The 20,962-nt window shown below is 34.5% G+C and overlaps 1 protein-coding gene across 1 annotated transcript in view; it reads left to right on the top strand.

The window, feature by feature from the left end:
• Positions 1-9,653: 9,653 nt before the first annotated feature.
• The window catches only part of LOC136038007 (uncharacterized), a 64,773-nt gene continuing 53,464 nt past the window's right edge, over positions 9,654-20,962 (top strand). Inside the window, exon 1 of the mRNA XM_065720940.1 lies at positions 9,654-9,746. The gene's annotated coding sequence lies outside the window, so the exon portion shown is untranslated. The remainder of the gene's footprint in view (positions 9,747-20,962) is intronic.

A 20,962-nucleotide genomic window follows, 5' to 3' on the forward strand; every position in this document is an offset into this window, starting at 1 on the left:
TTGTGTTTCTGTAAACTTGTTCCTAAATTTCGGTGGGTGCGACCAATATAATAATTTCCACAACTACATAGTATTTGATACACCCCTCTAAGACGAGTAACTGGGGTTTTATCCTTATAGGAATTGAGAAGATTTATTATACTTAAATTACCTGTGAATACAACACGTAAATTGTTTTTTAAACAAACTTTTTCAATTTTGAAGAAATTTTCGGAATATAAGGTAGGTAAATCGTGCTTGTGGGTTTTTTCGAATCGTTTACTGGTGTGGGATTTAAGGCTTTAGAAGACTGTATCTTTAATCTTTGGAAGACTTTAGAAGATGCAGCTTTAGAAGACTGTATCTCTTCTGATGCATTCTCTGAGCCAGAAGAAAGTCTAGTTTCCCAGTTTTGGGAAACTAGGTTTCCCAGACTTTCTTCAGGAAACTGGGTTTCCCAGTTTTCAAGCTTTCAGATCATCAGTTGACAATATTCGGGGTAGCAAGTCATGGCAAACAGCTTTGGATGAGCATTTTGAGCTTTGGATTTTCCACAAATATGTGGAATTTCGTATTTTTTGTGAGAAGACAGGTCGCGGATGCGTGCTTTTTTTTCCTGTTGTGATCGTATCGACCCAGTGGTCTTAGAATGTCGAGAGAGGGCTCTTTAAAATGGAAATTAAAAGTTCTAATGCCGTTTTTAAGTTATGAATAAAATTGGAGGGCACCTAGGCCCCCTCCAGGCTCATTTTTTTCCAAAGTCATCGGATCAAAATTGATTGATAGAGATTGTCATTTTGGTCTGTACAGTCGAAAAATCTAATAAATATATATTTGGAGACGACTTAATCCCCCACAGTCCCCGGGGGAGAGGATGCAAGTTACAAACTTTGACCATTGTTTACATATACTAATGGTATTGGAAAGTGTAGAGACATTTTCAGGGGGACTTCTTCGAAGGGAGGGAGGGGGGTACATGGGAGGATCTTTTTATGGCGGAATTTATCGCGAGGAAAAGAATTTCCATCAAAGGGGGCGCAGGATTTTCTAGCATTATTAAAAAAAAAATGAGAAAATAAATTTAAATTTCTTTTTTAAACTGGAAGTAAGGAGCAGCATTAAAACTTAAAACGAACAGAAACTATTACGTATATAAAGGCGTTCGTCTCCTCCTCAATACCTCGCTCTTTACGGTAAAGTATTTTTAGTAATTTCAACTATTTACTCTACGGCCTTTGTGATTCAGGGGTCGTTCTTAAAGAATTGGGAAAAAATTCAAGCTTTAGTATAAAGAGCGAAATATTGACGAGGGGGCGAACCCACTCATATGCGTAATAAAATATAAAAATATAGAAGTTCGTTACGTAGGTTAATTTGTAATTTTTGTATATTTATTGCTTATAAAAACGTTCGTAAAAAAAATAAAAAGTTCTAATTGCATTGTTAAATGACCAAAGATTGGAAGGCAACTTGACCTCCTCCCCCTCTTTTTTTATCAAAATGTTTGATCAAAACTATGAGATAGCCAATTAGCCAAATAAAAAAAAATTGCAAGTTTCGTTTTAATTATTCATTTGCGGTGAGCCAAAATCAAAACATACATCAATTCAAAAACGTTCAGAAATTAAATAAAAAAAAACAAGTTTTTCCAACTGAAAGTCAGGAGTGACATTAAAACTCAAAACGAACAGAAATTATTTTGTGTATTAAAGGATTTGTCCCCTCCTCAACATCCCGCTCTTTACGCTAAAGTTTTTTACTGTTTTAAAAAGAAGAGTTGAGAGAAAGAGTCAAACTTTAGCGTAAAGAGCGGGGCGTTGATGAGGAAGCAGCCCCTTTCATGTATAAAGTAATTTCTGTTCGTTTTAAATTTTAACGTCGCTCCTTACTTTCAGTTGAAAAAACTTCTTTTTTTATTTAATAATACACACATGGCTAAACCAGTAGTCAAAGTGGTGTATTTGTGAAAAACTACGCTTCCGTTCAACTTGAAATATAAAGCCGTTCCTAGGGAGAAGGGGTAACCATGGTAGTTCCCTCGGACGACGTGGATTGGGATGCCATGACAGGGGAATTGTCCCCTTTGATCCAATTTTTCACTTCGATTCATCTTTTTCTGCTTATATTTGAGTCGGGGGGGGCACTGTAATTAATTTTTCCTTGGGTGTCACCAACCCTTGGAACAGCTCTGCTGAACCCTAACGAGTATTGAAAACTATAAAGGACATTAAGGGATTAGCAAGGAAACTTTGTTTATTTCTATACAAAAATTTAGAATTTTTACGATGCTTCAGGTTCAAATTTGGCCCCTTTTTTGCAGTTTTCAATGCTTATCATTCATGTTAACACAGATTAACAATGTACAAACACTTGAACTCAAAACAGCGCCCCTTATGTGTTTTATTTATAAATGACTATGATACATGTAAACCACATTTATCACCTTGTAAAATAGAGGTAATAATATAGGAAGGAAATGGCGAAAATCTTTATCGGTGCGCTGCCTCGCCTTCAACCAAAGAGGAAAATATGAACAGTGAGATACGTGCTCAGCCTCCATTGGTTCAATTCGTTATATTGTTAAAATCAGTAAATAGCTCCTATTAAATTTGTTTCGCATTCAATGTATTATAATGATTATTATAATTTTTTAACCTGATATAACCTTGATTTTTCTATAGAGTAGGAGGCGTTATTTTATACCGAGCTGTGCTCCTTTTTTGGACAAAATTCTTTTTCTTATTAAATCATATTAAATATTACATCATAATAGTTGTAACTTATTGTCAAATATCTACTGAGAATAAAGAAACTTTAATCAGGAAATCAACAAATAGAATACTGAATGTGGCGAAAATGTTCACCTTACTGGTCGACATTAAAAAAAAAAAACGTCTAAGCTCACGGATGCAACCATTAATTTAGTTGTTTTTTTTAGAGGGGGCATCCTTAACTCCAAACTTCTACCCTGTGTCTATGGGGGGATTCATCAATTTTCGGTGATTCCCATTTATCAAGCACCAATTCATAATTATTAATTGAATATCGGAGGTATGCCAAAATCGTGACAAACAAGTACAAATAAGAAAATAAGGTAAGTGAGTCATGGTCAAATGATTAAGCAAAAATGGAGCATTTATGGAAAAAAATTTTACAAGGAAGTGCTAACATAAAACCCTTCTGTGTAGTTTTCATTAAAGGCTATGCCAAAAAGGCCTTGGCCATGAGCTAAGTTGTATGACCAAGCATCGTCGATACATTAGTATTCCCAACGTCAGTATATTTAATATAACCAAAAATTCGTACAATAGCATTAGGTGATCTTGAAATCCCGGTTGTACTACTATTTACTCCCGCAATGATTTGCTTTAACGAGACGAGATTTAAACAAAAAAAAAATAAGGAAGTAAACTGTTCAAAGTCAAGGACGGTTAATTAGCTGTTTTTCCAAGACCAACAGATTACGCAAGTTCTAGAATGTACATTTCTGTGTCAAATAGTACATTCTCTCTGTTTCACTATTCCGGTTTTTGCAAAACCTCTTTGGCAAATTTTTAGTGTCTAGACAATTGTACTTTAAAGATAATATGAGGCCAAGAATAGCTTCTTTTCAAGGGCATAAATACATTTTTGAATACTGGTGATATAATGGCCGACCTCCCTCTCCCTAAAGGATCTATAGAGGATAGTCTCTCCAAGAAAATTTAAAAAAAATACCTATAAGTGCTGAAACTTCAAGCTTTTGACCTAACACCCCACGTTCCAGGGGCATCATCCCTTCACGCTGATAAAATACTCTCGTTCACCAAACATCCAAATATTATACTTCCTTATAAGGTAGGACATACCCCATCTTACGATGAGGTAATTTCCTACTAATTTGGGCTGAGGGTTCCAGCAAGGCCAATTCACCTCTTCTTCTAATTTTACTTATGTAGACTATAGATTAATTTTCGAAAATTACTTTTCAAGGTTAGAAGAAAAAAATAATTAAAAAGATACAAAATAATCCGAGGCTAAACTAGACACAAACTATAGGCAACGCCATAGCACTGTCCAAGCAAATAGGAAAGTGGGCAAAATGTATTATTTATTCAGATATTATTTTTTTACTGAGTCCGTCCGTGTAGAGGAAGTTGTCGGAGAAACTTCGAAAGGGCCCATTCGATTGGAAATTGAAAGTTCTACAGCCCTTCTTAGTAGTTTGAAGTGGTCGAATCCAGCCGCCCTCCCACGCCCTAGTTTTCCCCAAAGACGTTTTGGTCAAGATTTTAAGATAGCCATTTTGTTCAAAATTGTCTAAAGGTGATATAACTATCCCTACAGGGATGACAAAATGTCAATAAAGTCATCTTGTTCAGCAAAGATGAAAGGTCATGAGACTACCCTCTGGTGATGACATCCCCCTAACATATACAGCCTTTGGGGCAAGAAATGCAATTAAACAGTTCGCCTATTGTTTACAAATAATATTTCTTATCGGGAAAGGGGGGATTTCTGTCTCTCTGTTTCCAAAAATGCCAAGGGCATTCAGGTGAAGTTTTCAGCAAATGTTGAGGGGAGTATTAAACTAAATTAAAACACACTATGCGCATGTGGGTCGTCAAAAGGGCTAATCTCAGGAATGACTTAAAATACTAATTTGGATCTTTCACGAAATGATGAGGCTACTACAACTACTATTACCACCACTACTACTAATGCTACTACAACTACTATTTCTATTGCCACTATTTCTAAGGCTGAGGATATTAGAGTGAAAATTCAGGAAATACTGATGAGAAAGTTGAACTAAGTCTTAGCACACATGTCGATACCGATTGTCAATAGGACGCAACAGCAGAATCTTAAGAACGGCTTAGATACTGAGTTTGTTAATGAATACATTTTAACTCTTTACCATTTAAATCAACTGCATTAATAGAAAAACTTACGGTTTTGCTGCCGTTCAGTAGAAAAATTAAACTTTATTTTAAAACAACAGCAAGCAGCTCAAAAACATTACTAAAAACATAATTACACCAAACTCCTTCACATCATCACTTTCAAAATAAATATAAACATATACCTCCCAACGACCCTTCTCCTTCCCAACCAGCACGACAATTCTTCCACCTATTACTCATCATCAGCCTCAACCAACCATTCTTCACTTACTACATTAGGTTGAAACTTCCAGGGCATGATGATGCCCTAAGGCAAATACATGTGTGCTACCCAAAAGGCAATACATGTGTACTAGTACTGCAACTAGTACTGTTATTCTATACTACTACCATTACTACCACTACTAATATTCCTACTACTACAGCTGTGACTAATACTACCTCTAAGGCTGAGGGTCTTATATTAGGAAAGTTGAGGGAGAAGCTGAATTAAATAAAAAACATTATGTGCATACAGGTTGTTAAAATGGCGTATCTGCATTATCTTCGGAACAGCTTAGAATATGAAGATGAAACTGACAGGGCTGTTTGTGAGGGGTGTTGAACTAGCCAAAATTCAACATTTGCACACTACTACTTCTACTGCTACTACTTCAACAAATACTACTGCTACTATTACTGATAATACTATTACGACTAAAGCTAAGGGTACTAAACTAAAGGTATAAACAAAATGCATTTCAAATGTTTTGTCTTTTCTTAACTTTAATAAAACCAAAATAACTAAGACTTTTGGGAATAAATATCAGTTTACATTTTAAACTGTCAATTCATATATAATGGTATTTTTTTTCGATATTAAGAGAAATAAAACACATTGCTTTGTATACGGATAGTTTTCGGTAAAGTTCGACTTATGTTCTGGTCTTGGGACATCAGCCCTACTCCTCTTAGTTTCTGGTCGTTTTGAGTTTGAATCGGCTATATGTTGTAATTTCTGTTCGTGTTGTGTTTCAATTATTTATTTATGGTGACTTATAGCAGTTCTACGCTTGAAAAATTATTTGACTTTATTTCTGATTATCTTTGGTTTAACGAAGCTCTATGGTTGGCTTTGAAAAACTTATTTTCTGGAAAACAAACATTTTCAAAATTAGATCTCAGTAACAGATGAATCCAAAAATAGATAACCACTACAAGCGCTCATGTGAGTGAAGAAACATTCCTACATGATTGTCGAGTACCAAGGAAAACAGCGAAAAACTTGTGTTGTTTTTGTAAATACTAAAGATAGTAAAAGAAATGAATTAAAAACATCTCTGGTTATTAAACCCCAAAATAGCTCCATCAGCCACTATAGTCCCTAATTAGTGCTACACTGGGTCCAGTTTTACGTTTTTCAAAATGTGCATTTGAGTATAGCAAATATGGGTCAACATCAAAAAGGATAATCTGCTTCTTTTAACCATCATATATAAAATTGTAGGAGGAGGGGTCCTTTTACATTAAATATGCTGTATAGAACATTAATAAGATACAAAATTGAGCAAAAATACGTGCTGATTACTAGAGCATAATAGAATATTTGATAATTCACTACTTGTCACATCCAAATAGGGCAGTATTCAAGCCCCTGAAATACAAAATTTTCATAAATTTCTGGACACTCTTTTTTCAAATAATCAAAAAAACTTCATTACAAATTTCATCATAATATTTCGTAATTATAAATACTTTTCCAACATCCTACGATTACTTTTCAAACAAGTCTATCCTTATTCATATTAAATATATAAAAAAGGTTTTTTTTTTAACTGCAAGTAAGGAGCGACATTAAAACTTAAAACGAACAGAAATTATTCCTTATATGAAGGGGGTTGTCCCTTCCTCAACGTCCCGCACTTTACGCTAAAGTTTTATATTGTTTTAAAAAGTAGAACTGTGACAAAGAGTCAAACTTTAGCGTAAAGAGCGGGACGTTGAGGAGGGGACAACCCATTTCGTATACGGAATAATGTCTGTTCGTTTAAGTTTTAATGTCGCTCCTTACTTGCATTTAAAAAAACTTGTTTGTTTATTTAATTTCTGAATGTTTTTAAATTAATGCATGTTTTGCTGTTTTAATGCTGGTCCTTAATTTCAGTTGAAAAACTTTTTTCATATTCATTTTTTCATTGTTTTTTTTTCTATATAATACTAGAAAATCCTTCGCCCCATTTATGGAGTTTCTCTTCCCCCTTGACAAATTACTCCAAGAAAAGATCCTTCCACGAAACTCCCTCCCCTCAAACCCCCAATAAAAAACAATCCCCCTGAAAACGTCTGTACACTTCCCAATAGCCATTACTGTATGTAAACACTGGTCAAAGTTTGTAAATTGCAGCCCCTCCCCCGGGGAATATGGGGGAGTAAGTCATCCCCAAAGACATATTTATTATGTTTTTCGACTATGCTGAACAAAATGGCCATCTCAAAATTTTGATCCCTTGACTTTAGGCAAAAAAGAGCGTGGGAGGGGGCCTAGGCGCCCTTAATTTTTTTGGTCACTTAAAAGGGCACTAGAAATTTTAATTTTCGTCAGAACGAGCCATCTCGTGACATTCTAGGACCACTGGGTGATACGATCACCCCTAGGGAAAAGAAAAACAAATAAACCCATGATCGGTCTTCTGGCAAAAATTTACGAAGTTCCACATTTTTGTAGATAGGAGCTTGAAACTTTTACAGTGGGGTTCTCTGATACACTGAATGTGATGGTGTTATTTTGTTAAGGTTCTATGACTTTTAGGGGGTGCTTCCCCCTATTTTCCAAAATAAGGCAAATGTTCTCGGGCTCGTATTTTTTGATGGGTAAGACTAAATTTGATGAAACTTATATATTTAAAATCAGCATAAAAATCCAATTCAATTTATGTATCTATTAGTATCAACATTCTGTTTTTTAGACCTTCGTTTACGATTGAGCCGGGTTACTCCTTGCTACAGTTCGTTACCACGAACTGTTTGATTAAAAGTCATAAATCCACGTCAATGATTCTTGATGAGAAAATATAGCCGTCCCTCTGAAGCCACTATAAAGACCTGACTTAGCTATTTGTGCAATGAAAGATTTCCAGAGTCTCTAAGAAGATTGAAGTGGACTCTGAAACGAGCAAGCATCCCTGACTTGACCTTTCATGCCCTCTAGTAAGTCTCAAAGATAGTAAACGTATAAAAGAATACATTAAGATTTTGGACAGCTGTGCCGAGACATCTCGAGACAGGGTTGATAACGAAATTTTTTTTTACACCTTTCAGCTTGTGTGACACCGGGGCACCTTAAGATCCAAAAAGGTCATTTCTTGAAAAAGGACATATTCTTGAGAAAGGATATTTTCTTGAAAAGGGTCATTTTCTTGAAAAAGGACGCTTTCGATCTTTTTTTCCAATCGAAAACTTGTTACTTCAGATTTTTCCCTTTTTTGAGTCAAATTGTATTTGTGCTTCTACAGCTTGGAGTATTTTCTTATTAAGTAACAATCGAAAACTTGTTACTTCTTTTTCTCGAAAACTTGTTACTTATTTTACTCGAAAATCAAAAACTTGTTACTTATTTTTCCAATCGAAAACTTGTTACTTCAGATTTTTCCCTTTTTATGAGTCAAATTGTGTTTGTGCTTCTACAGCTTGAAGTATTTTCTTATTAAGTAACAACTTTGCCCCGTTTTGATGGCAGAAAACACTGATTTTTTGTTATCTAATGAAGCTAAGGGTATTTTTTTCTAAGGGTATTTATTTGGTCATTATTTGAGAAATATAGTAACTCTCTTGTCGTTGTAAATTTGTTCTGGTATTTAATTGGAATCCCAATTTTTGCATTTTCATATTTGCAGAACTGTGTTTGATGACAGCAGGTGAAGTAGCAGTTCTATCCCTGGGCGAGGTGGGTAGATGCCCCCAAGTTTTAAAGGAGGCTACTAAACATAAAGCATAGATTTAGAAAAAGTGCTTCGACCAGTTCCAATTGCAAATAGTTTCTTATCTGACATTAAAGTCCTGTTATGTTTTTATTTTATAACACAAAAAAATGGGAACCAGACCCTGTGTTAACCTCCTCTCCCTCAGATTATGAGGCCTAAGACCAGTACTCAGTAGATTTAATTATTTTCAGTCAAAGAATTGTCGATTCTCTATGAACAAATGAGCGTTACCTCTCTAGAGACATACGGTAATGTGGAGTGTATAATTTCACCACTGCTACAGTGATAGTTTATAGTAGTTTTACTTAGCAGGGCTCTAGTTTTTTTACCATTTTTTTCTTTTTTTAGTTATTTCTAGTTTCTAGTTTTTCTAGTTTTTTTTTAGATATTTTTTAGTTAACTTTTACCATTTGTATTATGTTTTTTAGTTTTATTTTTAGTTTTGTAGTTTTCTGTTTTATTTTCTAGTTACCTTTTACCATTTAGATTATGCATTTTATTTGTAGCACAGCTTTTTTTGTAGAAAGACAGTTAATTGTAATATAAAACAATACTTAAAATCCTTAGGACTAATTTTTTGGTACAAAATTCGTTCTTTAATCTTGGAAAAAAACTTCTTTGGCTTCTCCTTCATCGAGCACCCATGTCGTTCTTCGTGTTCCCATTAGAACGGCTCCATTGTAAATGATGTCAACGAGTCTGACTGATGCTTGAATAATTCACAAATATTTTTGGGTAATAAAGAAAAATGTTATCGCAAGATTGGCTTTCAGCCAGCTCGAGTTTCATCACTGTAAAGACTATTTTTACAAATCAGATAAAAAATTAAAACTGAGCAAAATATTTGAGGAAGATTATGCTGTGCTTAGTGTCGATATATAAATGAACAAAACCATGTGATAATCTTTGGGATTCACGACCGGTAATAAAAATTTTGAATTATTGACTAGAATTTTGAATTACTAGCTTTGATATAATTTTGTAGTGTTGATTTCGTGTCGAATTTTTAGTATAGTTATTTAAACAGCAAAAAAAAGTGAAACTCTTTGGGATCCATAATCGGTAATAAAAATACGAGAAATTAAATTATTAACTTTAACTTAGTTTTGTTAGTGTTAATGCCCTGTCGAAATATTGTTGCCAATATTTTGTCAATATATTTAGTAAGCAAAATCACGCGGTACTCTTTGCAGTTAACGATTTACAAGTCCTAGGATTTTTAAATATTTTTGTCGATTTATTGTCTTAGTTTTAAAACACTAGTTTTGATTTAGTTTTATTAGAGTCGATTTCGTTTCAAAATATTATTTTCATTATTTAAGTTAACTAAACCATGTGATACTCTCTGGGATCCAAGATCGGTAATAAAAATACTGGGATTTTTAAATATTGGTGTCAAATTCTCGTCAAAATTTTAGTTATAACCAATATATAAAATTTCAGGAGATGTCTCCTGACAGTTTATATTGGGAATACTAGAATTGTAAAAAAAAAAAATTCCAAAAAGACTTTTTTTTTTTAACTATGTACAAAGATCCAGGTATGAAATAAGACGAATGTGACTTAAGAATAAATTTAACCTATTAATGCCATTGTTGCTTGTTAGCAACAAGCTTATGCTATTTGTTGTTTAATAGATTATTATGTGCTAAACATGTTGAAAAGGATAATCCAAGTTTTATGAAAGGTAATTAAAAAAATAAACCTGCCTTTGTCATTCAAGAAATAAGAAAAATATTAGGACAAATTAACAAACAGCTGCTTAAAAATACAAAAAGCAATAGCAATAACTTCGAAACGAAACCTCTGGGATACAGTAAGGCTGCACCTTTTCAGTTAGCATCAGGATAGTTACTGATATCAGTAATTGAATCTTTTGACCTAAAACATATCGGTAAACTTGGAAATATGAAAAGGCCTGGGCATTTCAAATCATATGTTATTTCTTCACAAAGAAGGGCTTATGGATACCACAAAAAGTGCATATCTCTTGAACTGGAAATAATCCATCATAACTATCTATGTCAGACTTATTAGACTGTTGTCAGCAAAGCTGTATCCAGGATTTTTGTTCGGAGGTGGGGGGCTATTTTTTATGGGGGGAGGGGGGTTACAAAAACTTTGAAAAACGTATCAAAAATGTATTCTTATGTATTTTTATTTCGTTTTTACGAGTCAGACAAACCTTTCAGGGAGGTGGGGGTTGCCAAACCCTCTACATCTCCCTAGATACGGCCTTGGTTATTTGCATTGAAGTATTTCCTAGGCTGATGTACATCTGCTTCTATTAAGACGATGAAAAATGTTTGAGCTTTTCTTTTGCAGCAAGGGCGAGGTTATAGAAATTTAGGTTGCATGAAATATCTTAAAGTGTCTAATCAACACAATATGATGGTTCTATTGCAACTGAACCACCGTATAACTGAACCCCAAGCAACTGAGCCACTGCGACTGAGCCGCCGTGAAACTAAACCCCCGTGCAGCTGAACTTACGTACAATTGACTCCCCCCTGCACCTGAACCCCATGTAACTGAACCCTCGTGAAACTGAACCCTCGTGCAACTGAACCCCCATGCAATTCAACCCCATTTAACTAAATCCCTGTTTAACTGAACGCCTGTGCAACTGAACCTGAAACTGAACTACCGTGCAACTGGACCACTGTGCAACTGAGCCACCATGCAACTGAATCACCGTGTAACTGAACCCTCGTATAAGTGAACTCTCGTGCAACTCAACTACCGTACTTACATTGGGTAAAACACAAGTTAGAATCATTGCAAGTTCATCCTTCTTGGAATTGTTCGCTTTTTAAAGTCATGATATAAATGGCTGTCAAAATGAATAATAAAATATCTTTTTTTGTTGCAATAAAAACAAAGAAAGTCGGACGTCACAAACTTTTAAGGCCAGATTTATTTCTCATTTTATATGTCTGTTAATCGGGTAAACCCTCAACTGGAAAATATCCCCTCGCAGAAAATATGGTTTCCCAAATTTGAATATTTTATTTGAGTTCTGCTATTTTTTAATTTACTTGAGAAATGCTAAGGAAAGTGGAAAATAGGAATTAATGTGTAAGTCTTGCCCCCTCCTCTCCATAAAATATTCTTCTCATGTAAAATCCTCCAGAAAATATCCCCCTTCAGAGAACTCCCACGCAAAAAATGTTTTGTTTCCCAATAACAAACACTACCGGTAAGCAATGGACAAATTACAAAACTTAAGAAGGAGCTTCTGCAATGGAGTTCTCTGATTGTTTTGCAGCTTGAGAATGAAGGAAACACATCAATGGGTGCATTTTAATGCCAATAACAAACACGTTTTGTTTCCCAATAACAAACACTACCGGTAAGCAATGGACAAATTACAAAACTTAAGAAGGAGTTTCTGCAATGGAGTTCTCTGATTGTTTTGCAGCTTGAGAATGAAGGAAACACATCAATGGGTGCATTTTAATGCCAATAACAAACACGTTTTGTTTCCCAATAACAAACACTACCGGTAAGCAATGGACAAATTACAAAACTTAAGAAGGAGTTTCTGCAATGGAGTTCTCTGATTGTTTTGCAGCTTGAGAATGAAGGAAACACATCAATGGGTGCATTTTAATGCCAATAACAAACACGTTTTGTTTCCCAATAACAAACACTACCGGTAAGCAATGGACAAATTACAAAACTTAAGAAGGAGTTTCTGCAATGGAGTTCTTTGATTGTTTTGCAGCTTCAGAATGAAGGAAACACATCAATGGGTGCATTTTAATGCCAATAACAAACACGTTTTGTTTCCCAATAACAAACACTACCGGTAAGCAATGGACAAATTACAAAACTTAAGAAGGAGCTTCTGCAATGGAGTTCTCTGATTGTTTTGCAGCTTGAGAATGAAGGAAACACATCAATGGGTGCATTTTAATGCCAATAACAAACACGTTTTGTTTCCCAATAACAAACACTACCGGTAAGCAATGGACAAATTACAAAACTTAAGAAGGAGTTTCTGCAATGGAGTTCTCTGATTGTTTTGCAGCTTGAGAATGAAGGAAACACATCAATGGGTGCATTTTAATGCCAAAACATCTCAGCTCTCATTGAGCCTTCAGATAAATACAAAACTAGCTCTAAGGTTGACACGAGAGGTGGATGGAGGTGGAAATTGTTTTATAATCCTCTGGCAGTTCTAGTCTTTTTTTTAAGTCCAAAGTGATTGGATACCAACCAACCACTAGGGATGTTTCTCGAGGGGGTATATTTTTCACGGGTAGGTATTTTTCGGGGTAGGGAGGTATTTTCCACGAGGTAGTAATTCTTGGAGGTATTTTTACATGAGGTGTGTTTTTCTGCGGGGGGGGGGGGGCTGGCTGCCCTCCAATCACTTTTGACTTTTAAAAAGAGCACTAAAACTTTAAATTTCCAAGTGAATAGTAAAACGACGTGATTAGCAAAAAAAAACAACAGTCCTTGGTCAAGGTTATTGTAGGCTGCAAGTTATGCAAGTATGCAAGGCTGTAGATTATTGCAAGTTATCCATTGTTAAAATTTAGGGTTTTTATAGAAGGGATGGTCGTAGAAACTATGGAGAAGGCTCATTCGATTGGAAATTGAAATTACAAGTTCAATTTCGAAGAATATATGGTAATCAGAGAACAATCAGCCTCTCCGTCTTAACCACCATTTTTACCCAAATACATCTGATAAAAATTGAGAAAAAATTGTTTGTTCAAAATAGTTTAAAGGTCAAATAACCATGCCTCTGTGATTAATAATCCCATCAGTGGCTCCTGTAGTAAGGGCTGTATGTTAAGCTAGTTACTCAGCGTTAACACATAAGATTTTTATCGAAAAGATTTTTGTAGAAACTTGCGGGGGATGCTCATTCGATTGGAAATCAAAAGTTCCAGTGCACTTTTAAGAGTTAAAAGGGATCGAAGGGGCTCCACTCCACTCTCTTTTCCCCAGATACATCTGATTGAAAATTTGAGCAACGGTCAATTAACTATGCCTCCAGGGTTCACAGCTCCCAGCCACTGGTGCAAGGGCTGTAAGTTACGCAAGTTGCCGATTGTTAACATATAAAGTGTTTTGTTGTTTTTTTTTATCAAGAAAAGAGGGCATGTTTGATCCTATAAATAAAAAAAAGCATTAAGCCTTAAGGTCAAGCCTTAGGAAAATGTATAGAAGAATGCCAAACACAATCAAAAAACATTTTTTTCCTTTATTGGTTGTGAAAAGAAAATACCAGCAATATCTACAATGGCTGATGTATGAGCCGTTACATCGTTCAGAAAATTTTTAGGAGCACCTTTGACTAAATCAAAAGGTACTATGTGAAGCCAGTTTTACAAGACGACGTATGTGCAATGTGTCGAGAACAGCTAAGGGTATGAAGTTTAAACTTTCAGGGCATGCTGAAGGAATGTTGAAAAAAAGGTTGGAGTGCAACCAGTCCCCCTCCCATGTCCTTTTTAGCTGTATCTTACTAAACAAAAATCTGATCGAAAATTCGCTATCTAGATTCACGAAGGTCAGATATTTTCAACACATATGTTCGTTACTTAACGTCTAGAAAGGTCTGATTCATCTGGAAAAAAAATATAAGAAATAAATCAGCTTTAATTATTTGTGACATCAGATCTTCTTTTTTTGCAAAAATAAAACAAAGCTTTTTATGAATGATCTTGACAGGCATTTATATCATGACTTTAAGAAGCAAACAATCCCAACAAGGTTGAACATGTAAAAAATCTCCATATTATAGGGGGATTATTTTTCTTTTCAACGAGTTATGGTATCTAGTTTAGAGTACCTGTTTGTCAATCGCTTAATGAAAGGTTCATGTCGGCGGGATTCCTGCTAGTTCAAGCCAGGTTAAGCAGCATCCAAGGCCATATCCAGGGGTGGGGGTAAGTTTTGAACCTTCCTCCTGATATTTTTTTATTAAAAACGTAACGAAAAAGCATATAAACAAATTTTTGATACATTTTTTTAGATTCTTGATCGAATGAGCATCCTCTGAAGTTCTTAAGACCACAAGGTGGAGGTTGGGATGAAGAAGGGACAGCCCCCATCCTATACAGAATAGATTCTTCTCGTTTTGCGGTTTAATGTTACTCTTTACTTTCATTATTTAGACCTTTACTCTCTACTTAGACCAGAAATATTCCCTGGAATCAAGAGGGATTAATTATCAGTTTCGCGTTTTTAATGCGTTTCTTAAAGTCATGTTTTTACCCCACTCCCTTCCCCCAATAAAGTCCCAGATACCGCCCTGGGGATTATACATCAATTTCTACCCTCCCCTCGTCTCTCTTATAGCTAATCCTGTATTTATCAGAGGGATCAATGAGAGTTTTGGGATGTTTTGGCATTAAAATTACACCCTTTGGGGTATAATCTTAACAAATTTACAATGACCTACGCAGTGCAAAATTTGTTCAACTCCTTATCTATTTAAAAACTGAAACCTGTAGCTTGAATAAAATTTAAGTTTAGTTGAGTGAGGGGGGGGGGGGCTTGCCATCATCAAAAGAATTGGCGCAAGCCTTTCTTCCATTATTATTAATAAATATTAATAATATTAATAATAAAAAAAATTATTATTAAAAATATAAAAAAAATTTTAACAATGCTAAACATTTTGGATATGTTTTTAACAGGATAGTTTTTAAGATTTTAACAGTTTATAAGCATTTTCTCATCATTAAAAAATCAAACAGTACCAATTAAAATGTAAATAAAGCACTGCATTAATTGCATTGCGTATGGTTTTTCACAATTGATATTACTCGAAGTTGGTTTTCATACTCGGCTTCATTCCTCTATTAAATTTTCCATTAATGTTCATCTTTAATAATATCTACAATTCCTGAATCAGCTTCTCACGACTATTCTTCTTTACTTGATAGTTTTTTTTGTTTTGTTTTTTTCTGTCGCAACTATGAGGTTCTCAGCTGGGACGCACATATTCCCGACTTCTGAAGGGAATATATGTGCAATATCCTAATATGGCTAATTATATAAGGTGGCATCAAAACAAAAATATTGTTCCCTGTCCTAGTATAGGGACAATATTTCGTTGTAAGATTCAAACAAGTACACCCATGGAAAAATTCAGCTACAGCTACGTACGATGGGATGGGATGGAAATGATTTTGAAAACATATAGTGTTTCTATCAGTTTTGGGTCTTGGTTATTTTTTAGTTAGCATTTCTTTTTGCAATACTTAAACGTTTTGCATTGCAACTGCTTTTAACTGCGATTGCAACTGCAGTTTAAGAACATTTTCTTATTCATTTTTGTAACCTCATTTTGAAAAAAATAATTGTAATTTTTCCATAGCCTATACTTTTGAATTTTTTTTGTCTAGAACACTAAAAGTTTAATTGAAAAAATTCAGATTTTATTTCTCAAAACTATTGATGTGATATATACTGCTATATACTTAAATGTAGCACAGGAAACTGTACTAGAAAAATGCCTTATAAAACACCTAAACACGAAAAAGTTGAAACTCCCAAACATTAGCCTTAATAATTGTAACAAAGCAAACTGTTCAGCTCTTTTAATTAAGAACAAGGCTGTATATTGGGGATCTAGGGGGTTTGACTTAAAGTCTACTAAAATTGAAGATTTTTATGCCATTGTAAAGTGCCAGGAGCATCAAACGGGATGAGGGTGTGGCGGAAGGTGTTTACCTTCCCTTAAATTTTGAAAAGTATATTTTGGTGGCATTTTCGTTGAAAAAAGCCTTTTCTGTATTTTATTTTTTTTAAGCGGAAAAATTGTCCCTAGATCTGGAAAATACAGTATACCACCAAACCTACATTTTCGTGAATTGGCGCCACTGTAGAGCACACACTGAAGTTGTTATTAAAAATTTGGATTTCTATACAAGTAATATCACCATCTATAGTTCCCTCTACCATCCTGCAATATCCTCACCTATTAACACACTCGAAACAAGTATACAAAAACTCATTTTAGGGGAAAGTTTCCGATGGATATGGATAAAAAGATAATGTACTAGCTTCTTGTTCCTGGTGGACAAATCAGATTTGACAGTAAATAACGATAGTTAGAGTTCTAAAATTCAATTACACTAAACTTTAAGGAGCTTGTAACATCGTAAAACTCATTTTCTGCGAGTTTTTTTTTTATACAATCTTCAATTAGTATACAAACAATATCACCATCTAATTTGAAATTATCCAACACCAGATTCCATAAGCTAGACATCTATTGATACCCATCAAAAACCTTATTCCAAAAACAAAGATTTTGACTTTAAGTATCGAAAGTTCGACTTAAAACATGCACAAATTCAAGAAGGTTAAACAATTGTAAAGTGTACGCAATGGATTTCTACAATTTCTATACAAAAAATGTCGCCATCTAGCTTGCAATCGTCTTAAAGTACACGCCATCTGTTAAACATTTATTTGCACCCCAAAAACCGTTGAAAACTTGGCATCTGCGAAAGCCCTATTCACGGTGAGATTTTACTAATCCAGAGATTTAGCTAGCGCTAATTTGAGGCAATCACATTCTTCATAGAATTTTTTGATTGACAGGAAAATTTCAGATAAAATTCTAATCAGATCAAATTAGTTTTAGCTAAGTCGCGTTATTATCAAAATCTCGTTGTAAATGGGCCTAAAGAAGCGCTAAAAAGAAACTTAGCCTTGCGGTAGTAAGAATATGAATCAGATAGTACAGGTCAAAAAGTACAATATCAGTATCATGCACGTTGTCCTAATCAATACTGCATTTTCAAAAAGTAAACATTTATGTCAAACTTACAATTTTTCAAGTCTTAGAGAGGGCTGGTTGTTTTTTCCATTGTATAGAGAGAAACAATCGGACTTCTGGAGTTCATAATATGGTTTTTCTATTCTTTATTTCGGGTAGGCCTAATACAAGAATCGGGTAGGCCTAATATGGTTTTTTACAATCTGAAACTAGGTGTTACTCACTATTGGTATTATAGCTGGTGAGACAAGCATGTTACCAATAAATCAATCCATTGTTTTGGAATGCTGTTCAATAGCTTTGTGGCTATTAAAACGATGTTTATTTTTATGTTTAAGTTTTAAGATAAATTTAGTTGCTTACAGAAAGTTACTTACATCACAGTTAGAGTAAGGCTATGAAAAGCGTTATAGATAGTTTTGTTGCTGTCAGGTTACGTACTCCCTTTCGACTGCCAAATCAGTATTCTTGTTTTTTATACTTGGCTTTTGTATTTCAGTAAAGAGCTAGATTTCTATAATCATACTAACACAGGAAATTCTCATCAGTTGTTTTTCTTGTACTAATTTTATCGATATATGTTAGCTGTGAAGTAATCATTTTTGTCCTTTTTAAGTTTAAACTTAGATCTTTGCTTTCCTCAGAAAAACTTTTTTTTTTTAATTAATCCTAATCAAGACTGCATTTTCAGAAAGCAAACATTTATATCAAACTCGATTTTTTTCTGATCTTAGGGAGGATGGGTTTATCAAGGGGCTGTAGGGGTCATATTATTCCCAAAAGCATGGTTATTATAGATGACTTAGGAGAAAAAAGGCTATAGGAGGGGGCAAGCTGCCCTCCAATCTTTTTGGTCACTCAAAAGAGGCACTAGAACTTTTTGTTTCCGATCAAATGAGCCCTTTCTCGATCTTCTAGGTTTATTGGTTCGGCTCGATCATCCCTGGGAAAAACATAAAAAAAACAGCAAATAAACACGCATCCGTGATCTTTCTTTTGGCAAAAATTTCAAAATTCCACATTTTTATACACAGAAGCTTGAAAGCTCTTCAGTAAGATTCTCTAATATGCTTAATCTGATGGTGTGATCTTTATTCAGATTACATGATCTGATAATCTGAATCTTGCGATTTCAGCAGTCGTTAATAAGAAACTTGAACAACAAGGCAAACTTTAGTGTTTCCCCTCAATACAGAATAATTTTTGGTCCCCTCAATACCCCTCAATCCCCTCAAATAAGCTGTAAGTTAAGCTGTAGTGCTGTTCCTTTCTTTTAGTTGAAAAATACTTGCTTTTTTTTGTCTAATCTCTTATTAAATGCCTAACCAAAATATGATATAAGATTAAATAAAAAAAAACAAGTTTTTTTAAATGAAAGTAAGGAGCGACATTAAAACTTAAAACGAACAGAAATTACTCCGTATATGAAAGGGGCTTTTCCTCTTCGACACCCCGCTCCTTACGCTAAAGTTTTTTATTGTTTTAAAAAGTAGAGTTGCGAGAAAGAATCAAACTTTAGCGCAAGGAGCGGGGTGTCGAGGAGGAAAAGCCCCTTTCATATACGGAGTAATTTCTGTTCGTTTTAAGTTTTAATGTCGCTCCTTACTTTCATTTAAAAAAACTTGTTTTTTTTATTTAATTTCTGAAAGTTTTTGAATTAATGCATGTCTGATTTTGGCTCTCCGTACATAAATTACTAAAATGAAATTTGCATATTAATTCTTTTTTTGGCTAAATGGCTTTCTCTTAGTTTTGATCCGACGATTTTGAGAAATAAGGGGTGGGGAAGGAGGTCTAGTTGCCCTACAATTTTTCGGTTACTCAAAAAGGCAACTAGATCTTTTAATTTTTAACGAACATTTTTATTAGTAAAAAAAAACGTAACTTAAGAATTAACTTACGTAACAAACGTACATAACTTACGTAACTTACGTTACGTTTTATCCTAATTCTTTAAGAATGACCCCTGAATCAGAAAGGCCGTAGAATAAATAGTTGAAATTATTTAAAAAAATTTTAGCATAAAGAGCGAAGTATTTATCTCCTCCTAAATACCTCGCTCTTTATGCTAAAGTATTTTTAGAACCCTTCATATGCGTAATAATCTCTGTTCGTTTTAAGTTTTAATGCTTCTCCTTACTTTCAATTGAAAAAACTTTTTCATGTTTATATTTTCATTTTTTTTTTATAGTAATGCTAGAAAGTCCTGCGCCCTTTTCATTGAATTTCTCTTCCCCCATGAAATACTCCTCCAAGGAAAGATCCTCCCATATAGCCCCCTCCCCTGAACCCCACACCCAAACCAAAAAAATCCCCCTGATAACGTCGGTACACTTCCCAGTAACCATTACTGTATGTAAACATTGGTCAAAGTTTGTAACTTGCAGCCCCTCCCCCAGGGACTGTGGGGGGTAAGTCATCCCCAAAGACATAGTTATTATGGTTTTCGACTATGCGGAACAAAATGGCTATCTCAAAATTTTGATCCGTTGACTTTGGGAAAAAAATGAGCGTGGGAGGGGGCCTAGGTGCCCTCCAATTTTTTTGGTCACTTAAAAAGGGCACTAGAACTTTTCATTTCCGTTAGAATGAGCCCTCTTGCAACACTCTAGGATCACTTGGTCGATACGATGACCCCTGGGGAAAAAAAAACAAAAAAAAACAAAAAAACAAATAAACACGCACCCGTGATTTGTCTTCTGGCAAAAAATACGAAATTCCACATTTTTGTAGATTGGACCTTGGAATTTTTTCTATAGGGTTCTCTGATACGCTGAATGCGATTGTGTAATTTTCGTTAAGATCCTATGACTTTTAGGGGGTGTTACCCCCTATTTTCCAAAATAAGGCGAATTTTCTCAGGCTCGTAACTTTTGATGACAAAAACTAAATTTGATGAAATTTATATATTTAAAATCAGCATAAAAATCCGATTCTTTTGATATATCTTTTAGTATCAAAATTCCGTTTTTTAGAGTTTCGTTTACTATTGAGCCGGGTCGCTCCTTACTACAGTTCGTTACCACGAACTGTTTGATACCATCCTCATAAACCCCCTAATTATTGCTGGTAAATCTTATATATCAATTATAATGCATTTATTGGTTATGTAACACTTTTCAGTTTTTATGCAAAACCTTAATATATAATTAAAATTTTGGATAAAATTTGAATGTTAAATGAAAATTTTCTATGGACACCAGTTTTGTTTAATAAGTCATTAATAAGAATTTTGCTACATAATTTCATGTTGATGGAAAGGGGTATGATTTGTAGGGATATAATTGAAAGGGATAGGATAAAGTTTGAATGTTCAGTCAAAATTTCAGATGTAGAGTAGTTTTGCTGAATAAGTCATTAACCCCATTGTTACTGCATAATCCTGC

Source organism: Artemia franciscana, chromosome 2, assembly GCF_032884065.1.
Source record: "Artemia franciscana chromosome 2, ASM3288406v1, whole genome shotgun sequence".
In the NCBI taxonomy this organism is placed as follows: domain Eukaryota; kingdom Metazoa; phylum Arthropoda; class Branchiopoda; order Anostraca; family Artemiidae; genus Artemia; species Artemia franciscana.